The sequence below is a fragment of the Struthio camelus genome, chromosome 1, assembly GCF_040807025.1.
Source record: "Struthio camelus isolate bStrCam1 chromosome 1, bStrCam1.hap1, whole genome shotgun sequence".
NCBI classification, from domain to species: Eukaryota; Metazoa; Chordata; class Aves; order Struthioniformes; family Struthionidae; genus Struthio; species Struthio camelus.
In genome coordinates this window covers 127,173,734-127,187,462 of record NC_090942.1, presented here as the reverse complement: position 1 = coordinate 127,187,462, position 13,729 = coordinate 127,173,734, and the positions used below count along the sequence as shown (strand labels likewise).

General features: G+C 40.9%; 1 long non-coding RNA gene across 1 annotated transcript in view; it reads left to right on the top strand.

Annotated features, from left to right (window-relative positions):
- LOC104147137 (uncharacterized) overlaps positions 1–919 on the top strand; it is a 108,683-nt gene extending 107,764 nt beyond the window's left edge. The window contains exon 4 of the long non-coding RNA XR_694857.2: positions 318–919. This is a non-coding gene — a long non-coding RNA (uncharacterized lncRNA). The remainder of the gene's footprint in view (positions 1–317) is intronic.
- The last annotated feature ends 12,810 nt before the right edge of the window (positions 920–13,729 follow it).

Below are 13,729 nucleotides of genomic sequence, written 5' to 3'. Positions count from 1 at the left end.
TTCAGGCATTAGGTGTTCATGGGAAAAAGTCCATTAACGAGAGCCAGAGATGTGGCTGAAGGAAGTGGCCAGTAGAAAGGGTTAGAAAAGAGAAATCCATTCTTGCAAAACAAACAAACAAACAAACAAAACTCATTTACAAAGAATATATATTTTGGTTCTGCGTCAGGGCAGACGGTCAAAAATGAAAAATGTATCATGAGAAGGGGTTCCAGGAAAATTCCGATGTGAGAGATGTAATAATAGTTTTGTTATTGCTGTTGTTCCCCAGCTTCTTGATCATATGTTGATTTCCCTTCTTCTTTTCCAATAAAAAGGTGAAATCGGTATATTCCTGAAGAGGAGCCATCATGGCAGGCCACTTCTGATATTCTTGATGAAGAGTCAAGATCTTTGGGGGAAATATGAAATTTTAGAGTGGAAAAACTGGATTTTGTGAAAATGGCACTTTCTATTGTAATGATTTCCCCGCGAAAATGCTAACCATCTCCACTGGCTGGCAAAGTGTTTTGGCTAGTAAGAGAGCAAAGAGAAATGTCTTCAAAGGTCTGGACAGCATCAAAGTTAATTAGATCTGGATTCTCTCGGAGCGATTATGTGACCTCTCTCTTAGGATGACACACAATACCTTATTTTATACCAAAGACCCTCCTGGGTAGGAATGGTCACTGAAAGACCCTTCATTCTTTGACAATCCCAGCGCTCAAACTAGATCTTCCAGCTTTGTGGAGACACTTCACTGAACACTCTTGAATATGTGCTAAGAAAGGGAGGTGCTTCTCTCAGGACTCTAATGCACAGATTTCCTACAATGTCTAGTAATGATTGTCTCATTAGCTAGTTACTTTGAATTCACTGCTAACTCAAGAGAAGCTAAAGCAAAATGAATTATTTGTTTCTATTAACCAAAATAGGTACCATTGCTAATATTTATAAAAGACATGCAAATACATGAAATATATTTACTTCAAAATAAATCTTAAGTGTCTCTTTCTCTGTCCAACTGACTTGCTATGGAATTTTTATACCTTGTCAGGCATCTGTCTTCCTCTATCCTTTAGATTTTGTTCATCACAGAGAAACCATTCTTAGTGGAGCACATCAGTTTCGTACCTGATTTCTTTGAAGCCTCCAGAAGGATCTGGATAGAATTAATCTTCCACCTCCTCTTCGAATCTATGTATTTCTGCCCCTATGACATATATTTAGTTCTATTTTATTCACGTAGTCCTGACACTCCTGTAACTAAATTAAGAATCACAGTACTGATGTTTAAGTTGCATATGTCACCTTGTAATAAGTCTTGTCTAGTCTTTTAACAATTCCTGGGCTCAACAGAAGATAAAATTCACCCCTTCAAAGCCTTCAATGACTCAGTGTGCACCTTTGAGCGTGAACCATGTCTCTCCACCAAACCTACATTTCTATTGAGCTGTACATTAACAAATACAAAAGTGGGAAAAACATAGGTAGCCCAATACTGGCTCTTGACTGCATCCTTTGGGATAATGCAGAAGAAAGTCCAGGGCAATATATCTGCCAGCTCAAGTGTTCAAAGGATTTTCAGTAAGGGGAATCCAATGTTGGAGTAAACTCCCAAAGGAGACTAGGTGGATCTGGAGGCTGACTATCTTTAAGAAGTGCTGTATAACTTTCTTTGAGGAATCCTTTCCAGAATAGGATCAGCACTTACAGCATTAGCATCCTCTTTCATCAAGTAAACTACAAATCAATGAAAACTGAAGACAATAATACTATCTGAAAGTCATTATTTAAGTCCTACCAGAAGCAGAGTTTTAACATGCTTTAGATAAAACACCAGAAATTCCACTCACTCACACTGGGGTGTCCTTATTCTGATTCTGTGTTATTGTATTGTTACTGTATGTGGAGGTGCTCAAATACTAAAGAAATAATATCTTACACAAGTTCATTAGCCTATATATTACAGGTGGAGGAGACAAAAGTAAGTGATTCCTCTACCATAATGAAAGCAACAGAAACTAGATGCTTTGAGCAGTTCTGGTTTTAGGTACAACCAACTCAATAAAACTGCATTTGTTTTGATAAAAGAAACCCCTGCCCCTAACCTTTAATAGTCAAGGTCCTCTGACAAACTAACCGTTTCAGTCATACTCCTAATGCACTGGCTACAGTGTTAGTGTACCAGGGTGACTTTGAGCAATTGTCATTGCCTATGTGCAGAGTATCTTCCTGTTTGAGGAAGCCCTGGAGTGGCTGGGGAGCCTGATTTTGCAGTAGCTGTACTTCGACACAGTGGTACAAAGAAGATGTACCATGAGAAATCAAGGTTTGGTCCTGCATTTTCTCCCACAGCATTTTAAAGAAACTCACCCAATTCAGTCCAAAAAACCCATATTTATGTTGTTAACACTGGCTTTTCTATTTCTTATTGTAAGAAGGGGTCTGAGCGTCCCTTGGCCTAATATAGCATGAGCTAAACTATCAGAATAGTTCTGGTGACAGAATTTTAAACCTCTTTGGTGGTGTAAGAAGCAAAGAACACCAATGGATTTCAGGATCAGAGGCTGAGTTTACAGGCTTGGCAGAAAAATCCTGTCCTCACTTGTAAGCAGCACAAATAAGCTATGTATATCTCAGATAGAGAATTTTGATGGGACCACACAGTTACTCTTCCCAGTGCTGCTCTGGCTAGACCCTCCCTGATATTTTTCTCCGGTTCAGGCATGCAACAGAAATACCAGGAACCATCTTGGGGAGAATGGGAAGCTCACTGGTCTCCACTGTTTGAGACAAAAGCGTGTTACATAATCTATGTGACAAAATTGATTTTGCTGGGAGATAAAGGAACCACCATAAATAGTCGACAGGCTGCTTGAGAGAGTGAGTAACGAGACAGCACTCCAAAGCCTCACAAAGCTGTGTCTGTGATCAGTGAAGTCACTGAGGAACATCTGTCATTCCTGGACAGATATCCTTTGCTCCGTCAAAATGCTATTATCTTAGGAGGCATTTCTTTAAACGGCAGATTGAGTTAAATCACATGGTTTCTCATGTACTCAGACATAAATGCAGGTGCTGCTCCGTTGGTAAAGGCAGAACGTGGAGTGCCTCTTCCGGAGGTCCTCCATCCTCTGGAGATGGTTTAAACGTGATCAGTACCTTTCTCACTCACTTGCCCAGGTGCACATGATATTTTCTTAAAGTCCCAGTTACAGTGGTTCGGCTGTGCCGGTGCAGCTGAGGAGCGTCCCTGATGGCACCACAATGTTGCAAGTTGCTCAGTGCGGTCACCCAGCACCTCTGTCTCCCCCACGCACAGTTGGTGAAGCCAAGGCACCCTGAGTGCTGCGGTTGCTGCTGGCAGGCTGTGTTCCTCATAGAGCAAAATGAGAACACTGTAGGGCATTTCTCTAGGAGCTTGGAGACTACAAACCCACCCTGCATACCCACAGCAGCCTGTATAGACTAATCCTAGGAAATCATATAGCCAAAAGCTAGCAAGGGACTCCTTTTGGTGATCGTTGTTGGTTTACTGTGGTTCAGTGCAACTTCTTCATACAGTGCACATGTTCTAGGTTTTGATACATCTATAGTCCAGCCGTTACAGGGCGTGTAGATACCCCTGAGTCAGCTTTAGTTTAGCTCCCTTGAGCATTGCTGGCAAGGAAGTTGCAGTAATCTAAGGCTGACTGTGCAAACAGTCTTCAAAGGGTTTAACTCATTTCTCCATCCAGTTCTGGAGCTCACAGTGAGCTGCAGAGAGACATTGAGCTCATTATTGTGAAGCTGGATGGTATGCACCTCCAAAAGCTGCAGCATAGATGCACACTTTGATAGCTTGTGAGTATAGGCTTGTAGTTTGTGAACAGTGGCTTGCATTCCCTGAATTCTCGCTTTTGTGCTCATCATCACTTAAGTCAGTGATAGTGATTCTGCCCAAGGAAAGCTGGACAGGACTCATCAGATGCTGCTGCTTTTGAACCAAAATGGATGGTCACTACAGCTGAGCTTGCAGTCTGTGCTGCACTCCAGGCTAAACCTGAGAATCATAAAGGGAGCATAGAGGGCAGCAGTGCCTCAACTCACTAATGCTTGTCCTTCAGGCCAGCGCAAGTGTGGGTCAGCGAGCTCCTTGTCCTGTCCCAGGGTAGCATCTAATACTACGCTGGCAAGCACCGAGCCAATTCCTTTCACTCTTAATTCCTTTTGACCTTGGTATCAAAACACTCTCTGCTTTCCTTTTTTTTTTTTCTTTCCTTAAGAAGCTCCGCTATTGAAAACAAATTATGCGTCAGGTTTTGATGGAGATATGTCAGCTGAGGCCTAAGTCAAGACAGTAGTGTTCATTCACTTGTGATCTGTACTCAAGTTTGAAACAAGCCAGGCCTCTGAAGGTGAAAGACAAGCATATTAACTCACTCCTCCACTCTGCTATCTTCTTTCTCCTCAGTGACAGCACTGCGTGCCTGCAGTCGGTCTTGGCTGCACGTGTCTCTAGGGCACTAGGCAGTGAGTGGCTGTGGCAACTCTTTTGAACTCAAGCAATGTATTTTTACCCTTCTGCTGTGAGAGGTACCCATCACACTGACCAAGCCCAGAAGTCAGGGCTGTTAACAAGGACATAGTGAAAAGATGGAAGAAGATAGGAAACGGTTTACCCTATGTCTTTTGATGGGGTCTCCTAAACAGTACTGATGTATTTCATGACACTGCATCCTTATACGGAGAAAGGCCATGGTCTCAGCCTTTACCATGAGCCCCCTGAAATCTCTGTACACCTTTAATGAATGTGGAAGGCAACTGCGTGATTAAAAGGCAAAACAAGGGACAGAGTTATTCACAGAAGCAGGTTAAATACTGCAGGATTCAACCCTGTTACTCGGCACAACTCTTTCAGTCGTCTTTCCTTTTTTTAATCAATATCACCAGTGTGTTTCAATCGCATATGGGAGGGGAACAATCTACATGGAGCTTAGTTAACTTTGGGATAACTTATTTGACATCAGAATAATAGCTATCTAGCAGGCATGGTCACAGCTATTTAGAGGGTGGTGTCTTCAAGAGGAACAGATAAAGGAGCACTGCATTTCCCCTGCAGGATTTCACTGGATTTTTTAGTACAAATTTCCCCAGAAGCTCTTTGAGATCAAAACTTACCTGAGAGGAAAATGAGGGAAGTAAGAACATCCAGGAGAGAGTCATGAGTCCAGATCATCTTTGTAAACAATGAATATTTCAAAAAAACCTGAAGGTCAATAACTGCAATAAACCCTGATCAAAGTCAAGTCAGTGTTTACCTCAACACAAACATATTCTTAATAGCCTCAGAATTTTGTTGGTTGAGTGAAGCGTAACAGAAAGTTTTCAATGCAAATGCCATTTTGTGATAAGAAAAGCAGCAAAAACCCTCAGCCAGTCCAAGTTTAAAATCACGTGTCTGAACAGAGGCTCTCATGACCCCTTGAGATACAAATTTCATTTAAGCTGAGAGACATGTATATTGCAGGTAGTGTTTTAAATCCAGAGTGAGAAAAATTTTCCTGACTTCAGCACATACATCAAGTTAGGGAAGGCTGGCTGCTTTGTTTTCATTACACTTGCCTTCCTTGTCAGCACCCCAGCGAAAATAAAGCAATCCCCAGGCGATTTTCATAAACAAACAGTGGGAAGAACATACTCATATGTAGGGTCAAATTCAGCATTACACAACTCCATTTACTTTAATTGAATGTGACTCACACAGTGCACAGAGCGGAAATTACGTCTTAGCCTCCATATATGGAACTTGGAACTTCAGGGAACTTATTTGAATTAGCTACAAGTATTTGCCCAGTCCTGGTCTGTGGCACAGAACGCCTGAATGAGGAAGGAATTAATCCTTCTGTTTTAAGAAAGAGAATAAACAGAAATTATCTTCCCATTCCCAGTCACTCTTCCCACCAACCATACAAATATTAAAGCAGCAGCAAAACCCATGTACTCATGTGCCGATCCTAAAATTCAAGATTTATTCTTGCTTTTGGCGTGTTATTCTTTCAGAGCTTTGTACTGCCTGAGTGTACACAAGACTAAGGAGCCCCAGAAAAGCCTGAGACATTATTTTAGATCCCGTCTGTAAATATTTCTAGCTATCTCTTTCCAGTAGTTCCTTACAGTTGATTATCACTTTGGAGCAGTTCCTAATATGTAAAAGATTGACCAGATCCCTGTTTCTAAATCACCTTTGCTTTCTAAATCACCTTGCTTTTTGCAAGGAAGACGAAAATAAATGAGAAGTCAGGCTGATACTCTCTGAAAGGGCAACCTTCTTTCCTAGTCAATAAACAGATCTTTGAAATCCTCTTTTGACAGCCTTGGAATTGGGCCTCCAGCATTAATGCCATAGCTATGATTTAAAGTTGTAAGGTACAATTGTCCTCTCAGTTACAGGGATGTAAATCTTTAACTTCAAGAAAGTCATCAGAATGATTTCAGAAGAGCTTTGCAGGGCTGACTGTGGAGTAGATGAGATCTAGCTCTGGTCCTATGGTCCTTTGAAGTATTAGCATTACCTCTTACTGAATCACAACATCGCATTTTGACATTTATAATTACACCCTTTTCATACAGGATTTTGCTCATCTGTGAAGAATCCCCCGAAAACGCGTTTGACTCAGTGTGGAAATCTGGAAGCTCAAATTACCTCGAGAAACACTGCTGAGTTTTCCTCCACAAGCTGTGACATGTAGTTGAAAATGTAGAGGTTATTTTTAATTATAATTGACTTTTTTTTCTTTTTTTCCTCTGGTTCTCCCAGCGCAGGCATTCATCTTGCTGGAAAAGTGGTACCATTTATAATATTGTCACAATGGGAGCTCAGTGAAAGAAGCCGTAAGTAAACCTCTTGGGAGCTTTAAAAAAGTCTCACAATTAGATTGCAGAGTTTAAAACTTGGGAGCCTGATTTTCCCAGCTCTTCTGAGGGAGCCCATGTATGAGAGGAAGAAGCAGAAGGAGCTGCTTCTCTGCCCATACTGCTGCCCTCGGGGCCACATGTTACGGGTGTCCCTGCTCTGGGAGGACACCTCTGTGCTGGGGATGCAGAACAGTTGCCAGACTCCGGGGTCCAAATCCATCCAGAACCAGGACCCATCACAGCCCTGTGGCAAGGCAAAGCCTTGTGATGCACCCCCCTCTCATGCCTGTGTTTCCCTGCAAAGGAAATGCAGGTTTCATAGGTTCAAACTCCTGGAGCTGGGGATGAGATTTGCCATCTGCATGTCTATTTGCTATTGCTATATGCTATATGCTTTTCTCTCCCATCCATCCCACCCCTAAGTCACTAAGCGTGATGATTTAGAGCCACATGCGTATGATCAGAGAAGGTATGAGGTAAGTGCAGAAAATGCACAGCTAAATTAGGAGATAGTGCAGCCCAGCCGAGTGTGGCTGTTTCCTGGGGGTGCAAATATCAGCACAACAAAGCACTTTCTGTATCACACAAGCTATTAACAAAAATAATAATTAAAAAAGACTTTGAAAAGACATTTGAGGATTGCGAAAATTTGCAGCATTAAAAAAACAGCTCCTGTAAAGCGTTCTGTCCTGGGCCTCTCCCTGAGCTCTAGGACAAGCTCTTTCACTGGCTTTTACAGTGCCTGCTGAACCAACCTCTTCAGAGGTGATTACTAGTGCCAGCCACAACAGTGGCAGCACCACATTCCTATTTTTCTCTGCAAACAAACATTTAAGCCCTCCCAGCAGGACTGTCATGCTGCAGGGGAAAAAATGCCCTCGGTCATCAGATCTGTCATGATTTAGTAACTATCTGTACCAGAGCGTAACGTTCCTGGCAGGCAATACGATTGACACCATGTCTCTCAGCATTATTTTATTGAGACTACTTCTACGTGATACAAAGATCTCTGGGAAGCTTCAGCTGTCCTAACAGCGTGCAGAGGAGACAGTCTGGCCTGTGTTCCCATAGAGGAGCCAACAGATGTTGACGGCTGGAAAAAGGCAAGCAACATAGCAAGGACAGAGGGTAGTGATGAATCTCAGCCCTCGGCCTCATGGGGAAGCTCCTCCTGGGAGCCAGAGGAGCACTAAGGGCTCTCCGAGAAAGCTTGGGCTTGGGAGGAGCTGTGCCCATTGATGGGCAGTACTGGTGGGTTTTGAAGGCGAGAACCTCAGATTTTGTACTGCTGAGCGTTAGCATTGTAACAGTTTAGTAAAATGCTGCTCTGGCAGTATAAAGGGTATAGCAAGTGGAACTGCAGAACTCCACACAGAAACAAGGACATAAACGTAATAATCGGTGTAGCAGAACTGGGGTCGGATATGTAGCTTATGGGCATCTTATCATTTCAGAAACCCGGGAGTTTAAACATAAATATTATCCTACATCCACTACCAAAGCAGAAACAAGTATTTTCAACTAGTATAGGACAAAATTAAAAGTTTTCTGCAAGGGATAAAAATTATGCCCTTGTATGGCAAAAAAAAAGAGAGATTGTTCCTTCATGAAGAAATAAATTTTGAGTTTATACCTATTTTGGCATTACCCAAGGGGGAAAAACTAACAAACAAACAAACAACATGAGGTGTTATAGATAGACCAAGCCTGAAGGTAAGGCTGGGCAAAATGTTCCCAGAAAATATATATAGCGTATCAAAAGCAGCCGGTCAAATAGGATTGGACTCGCAGCCTGGTTAAGGCAAGATTCCCCTTCGTAGGTAATACAGGGGCTACCTTTTTACCAAGTTCCAGGACAGGAGGAAAAGTGATATCTGAGCACAAAATATCACCAAACTTAGGAATCCATTTCTGAGGAGGAAAGTGGATAGAGGAAGAATTTTATTTCATTACCAAGATAGAAGAAAATATACTTGAAGATGCACAGGCAGCAAAGAGCAGCATCCAGCAGAAGAAACAGCATACAAATTATGCAGTCCAACAAAGTCTATCAGAATAACTGAGAAATCCCTCAAGGTGTTGAATATTTTGTCATTTGTACATCCAGAGCTAGCTAGAGCCTGTAATGAGAAGAATGGAGGGGGAAAAAAAAGAGAGAGAGAGAAAAAAAAAGGAAAGGGAAAAAAAGGTGTCTACATACACAAAACTAGCTCTGCTGAACCTCCCCAAAGATTCATTTTGTATTGGATTCAGATAAAGGTCCAGGTTAGTTTTCTATCCTACTTGGAGCTGTTCACTCACCACTCATCACAAAAGCACGTGTATTCCTATTGATTAGCTCTGTACATGCCACTATATTCAGTACCTTTGCTGCACTGTTGCATTGATTTCTTTTGCCCAAATCACAGTATTGATTTTTCCCACTCCTGTTACACGTCTCCTGTGCTTCTCTCAACCACCTACTTGACATAATAAGGAAGGGGTAAGATTAGGTGCTCATCCTGAAAACACTTATGCATGTGAGGAGTTTGCTCACAAGAATAAATCCAGGACTACCGCTCTATTTTTTTCAGATTTTCAGTGAGAAGTTGATATGTTCCACAGGAGAAATAACATGTGTTTTTCTGAACAGCTGTAATGTTTAATAAAGTTACATTTAAAATAAATATGTATGTGTTGTTCCAAGCAGAGGGGTTTCAGTTTGAAGAACTGAGTAATGCTGTACCATTTAAAAAGCTGAATAGTTTACTGAAATATGTTATTGATGTGGAGACCATATGTGCTAAGTTAGGATGGTATTACAAATAGTACATGATAAGTTGTTTAATATCCAGCAATTATTTTGTAAGCAAAAATGATTCACCTTCATTTCAAAACTGTCAGTTTACCTCCCTGAACTGAGAGGAAGATGAGGAGAAGTTGCTTCAGAGTTTTTTTTTTTCATACAAAACAAAACCTCTTGCACAACACTATCACATCCATCTTGAAGTGAGGAAAAGTCATGTGTATAATAACCCTACCACAGCAGGAATGGGCAATTTGGATGTATAGAGAAAACAGTGCTGATTATTGTTACTGTGTAGTTTCACGGGTCCCTTGGATGTTATTTCCTATCAACTTTATAGCTCTTTCATCCAAAAACTCAAGAATTTGTAAGACAATACTGTAGCCATAAGGGAGAGATTTTCCTTTTCATATAAAAACCTCATGGTGACACTAAGAGAACGGTATTAAGTAGTTTTATGTGACAATACATATGACAGACCTGTCTGTGACTGCCCTGGGCAGTATTTACTAGCTGTAGCCTGGGAGCAAAGGGCAAGCGATCAGCATCACTTTACACTGAGCTACCTTTGCAAATTAATCACACAACAAGGTTTTCAGAAACGTTGCCCAGAGCCCTGAACCAAGGAGAGCTGTAGCAATAGAACTCTCAGGAGAAAGAGGTCAAGGTGGGCAAGCTGTTACCATCTCGATTGTAGCATAAGTCTTGCACTGTGCATAGCGGCTAACATATAGTGCAATCACTAATGTGCTCCAGTAAGAGTCGGGCTTCTTGGTGTGACTGGCAAGCTCTGCGGTAACTCAGAATGCCAGCTCAGTTGGTCACAGGTATTTGGAGGAGCTATCTTGCTGCAATAGGATACCTCTGCTCGTCTGGAGGTTGTGCTGTTTAAAACAAAGAAAAAAATCACAGAGGCACTTAGGTGAATCTGCAGGCAGGAGACCCTCTCTCTCGCAAGGATGCTCTCCAGCTTGTGTGACCTATGCTGCAGTCTTAGGTGGGTGCTGCAGGCTGGCTGTTCCCCACAAAGTGCCCAGGACGGGCTTCTCCCCTTCCCACAGCCAGGCATCACAACCCAGTGTGGGGGCTGGAGAAGACCTTTGCTCTTTGTGCTGTGGAGTGGCCTTTCAGGGTGTCCTTTCACTGCCCACAGTCAGTAGGGAGGTCATCTGGCTCCCCTGGCATGGCAAGAAATTTTGGGAGCTTACAGATGGCGGTAGAGTCCCACCTGTCCTCCATGGGGACTATCGCCTAAGACCATGGCAGTGTATGAGCTGTGGACAAAGAGAAACTAAATGTTCATTTTCAAGGTTCTTTTTATCTCAAGGTTGATTCTGTGCACGCTGTTTTCCCTCAGTTCCCTCATATGCTTTAAGTACAGCCACTAGCTTGTGTTCATTATAACAGCACCATAGCGGACTGTGAAAATCCAAGCAGTTTCTCAGAGAAAGTCTAGGGTATAGGAAACATCCCAAGTCAAACTCTGCTTTAAGCTGCTGTGTAAAAATGGTCTGAAGGTTGTATATTTGTCTCTCTGTTCTGACATCTGCTAAAGAGTCTGTAATATCCCTCCGAAGGCACAGAGCTGGTTTAGCGGCTGAGTCTGTTTTATTCCCAGTTATAGCTGGATCAGCAAATAAGCTGCACTTCTGGAGGATATCGACTGTCTACCCCACTTCAGTGTGACTAAATGACAGCCATTTATTATTCTGTTGTTTTCAACCCTCAACTCCTTTAGCCAGCAAGTGATCTCAAAGCAACTGCTTTCTAGCCTTTAAAATCAATTGATAAATAGTATTTGTTTATCTACAAAGAATCAATGCACAATTACTTTGAACTGTTGCAAGAAAATAGAATTTTTGAGATTCTATATCTTCCCTTTACTCTCTTTAACTAATTTAATTTAAAAAGAAAAGAGAAAGGAGAAGCATCAGTAGTGACACAGCCTTGCATAAATGCCAAAGTTCTGCAATCAAATTGTTTTGTGAAACTTTGTTGTTAATCTCAGATCTTCCTTTTCTGTATTTCCAGACTTGTCGCCATAGGAGAAAGCAGAGATTCCAGGCTTTAGGGCTTTTTTTCAAAAATTGGGATGTATCATCTGGTGTGATATTTACTATCAATTACCTAGAAAGAAATTCAGAAAAAGAATTTAATGACAAAGCAACAAGTTTTGAATTTCATGTATACAAAATCTCAAGCTCAGAGTTGGGAAGCAACTGGTATAATGCGTGAACTCACTTGCATACAGAATGAGCCATACAAGTTTTCAAAACAGTTTACAATGCAAGGACTGTTAGCCAGGCCCTTTGAAGCTCTTTAGCTGTGTGTTTAGGGGCTGCAGAAGACACTGTTAAACATTACCATAGCAAGGTAGTTTTGAAGAAAATTTCTCAAGCTTCCACTAAAGCTAGAAATTTGATGTACCATTTTCTTATAAATACAAATTCTGAAATTTCATGCCTAATAGATCTCATTATAATTATTGTTAATGTTATCCTCCTGTATATGATAAAAATCATTTAATTTCTGAATGTTGAAACCATCATAAAAACCTCCGATAAATAAGTCTGCTATCAATACTATAAATTGAAAACTCATGAAACCCTCAATTAAATTTAATTATGTTTATCCATGAGTACAACATGTATATAACCTATCACCGTATTCGGGTGATGGGCCTACTGTAATGGGAATTTAATTGATTTTGTGGGAAAATCCATATATATAAGCCCATGTCTGAATATTATAAGAAACAACGTTTTTAAAGCACTTTTCATACAATAGAGTAGAAGGCCATAACCTACTTAAGTGAAAAATGTGTTTTTACTTTTCATGAAGAAGTTTTACAATGAAGGTACTATAAGATTAATTTTTGTCACCAAAAGTCATAATGCGTGTGGAAGTAGTTGACACTGACAGAATGTGGCTTACTGGAAAGATTATGTAGTCTGTGTCACTGCAGAACATCTTCCACTCTGGAGGTCTGACTCAGAGGATGCTCAGCCACTAACTGAGCTGCTTTCTTGAAAGGGTCCATGCTTAGAACAAAGCCATTTTCCAGGGTAATCTCTAAAAAAAAAAATACTTAAATGTTCCAAAGCAAAGACAGAATACAACTGTAACAATTGAGAAGGTAAGTTTTAGTTTAATGTGAAATTCCTTTAATATGATTGTTTTAGACATATAGTTCAGGCATCTGTCTAGAATCGCCACCTTACTTCAACAGATGACTCAAAAACTTAATTATTTATTTTCCTAATTGCAAAGGGAAAGAGTCATTAATCTAACAATCCAGTGTAATATAGTGATGGTAAAATGTAGACATAAAGATCAGGAACATAAATGAGGAAAACTTTTAACTGCAGAGGATTAGGAAGCTATTAAAGGAAAGGATATACAGAATAAAGGGCAATATGGCTAGGGAGCCATCATTATAATTTTATTAAGCTTAGGAGTTAAATAAAATGAAAACCTAAAAGAAAAGCCAGAACAATTGAATTTGAAGGCCCACTTTGGTCGGATTAACTGAGATGGAAGTGCCTCAAGGGATAATACAATATGCAATCCCAGGAGACACCCAGATTTGCAAGCAACCTCAGGACTCTTTCTCCTCATGCAATCAGGACACAGGCTGCTACGAAGCTGAAGGAGCTTGCACTGCATTTTTTACCCCTACTAGTTAGAATAATATGGTGGAGTATTTCACTTCTCACCTTGATTCTCCAGGGAACAATATTTTTATGAAAGAGGAAGTCAAAGGATAGGCTAAAGTCAAGGAGATAAAAGTACACAAACCTCTACTTCAGACTGGTGAAATTATCTTGACGCAAAAACTTATAGGGGTGAAAATTTATCTTGGTCAGAACAGGTAAGATTGGGAAAGCTGCAATTTTACAGAAAATCACTGAGGTGAGATACCGGGAAAAAAAAAGTTCAGACTGGTAATAAAGATGCTCTTGCAGATGAATATAAAATAGTGCCTCAGACTACAGATCTGGGCCCTTTCTTTAGGTCAGCTTTTTTTTTTTTTTGCCCCCTCCCTCTATTTAGTATAAAGAGATC